Consider the following 1,043-nt stretch of genomic DNA (forward strand, 5'->3'; position numbering starts at 1 on the left):
CCTATATTCTCATTATTATTTACACACCCGCATTATGCAAATTAATATATCAACATTATGGAAATTAATATTGTTAATTCACTACTATAGGAAATTGTGTAGAAAAAAAGATCGCCTTTTGGAATAGGAATTTACATTACATTGGAACAGGAACTTACATTACTATATACTATTTGTGAAAGCAGGATGAGATCACCCTATGTAAGTTTTATATTATCATTATTCAACGAATCTTATTGTTTATTTTCTCCCTAACTAAACTAGACCTACTGAAAATAAGTTAGAAATTTAGATTTGTATTTTCATTTACAAATTTTCAGCTAAGTTGAATACAATTTATAACAGGTTTTTTACATTACTATTTGTGTAATCTAAGTTCATATTATTATTATTTAGCGTTGAGACATTCTCAACAAATACAGTTCTTTTCAGAACTACTTAGATAGGAGGCTCAGCGATACCCTATATTCTCATTATTATTTACACACCCGCATTATGCAAATTAATATATCAACATTATGGAAATTAATATTAATTGTATCAATATCTTATTATTTACACACCTGCATTATGCAAATTAATATTTCAACATTATGGAAATTAATACACAACCATATATAAATTAATATACCAACATATGCAAATTAATATACCAGCATATTCAAATTAATATACCAGCATATGCAAATTAATATACCAGCAAAATATGAAAATTAATATGCCCGCATATGCAAATTAATATATCAACACTATAAAAAAAAATTCATACCCACATAGTTATGAAATTATTATGTAATCATTCATGAATTATTAATGGTCTCAAGTGTCGTTATTTCTACTAATCATGCAGTAACTTGAGTCATTAGAGAGCTTTCGTTATCGCGTTTGAGATTCAATTCACCAAAAGCTTTGGCGGCGCGTGTGGTCTTGCGCGTTCATTGTCACAATGTTGATTATCCATAAAGCTATCCAAAAATAAAAACAAATTAAATTAAATATTTTGATAAATAATTGTTTTCATTATAAATAAAGACAACGAAATT

Source organism: Anneissia japonica, unplaced genomic scaffold (genome assembly GCF_011630105.1).
Source record: "Anneissia japonica isolate Jap-2015-1 unplaced genomic scaffold, ASM1163010v1 scaffold287937_len43387_cov111, whole genome shotgun sequence".
NCBI lineage: Eukaryota > Metazoa > Echinodermata > Crinoidea > Comatulida > Comatulidae > Anneissia > Anneissia japonica.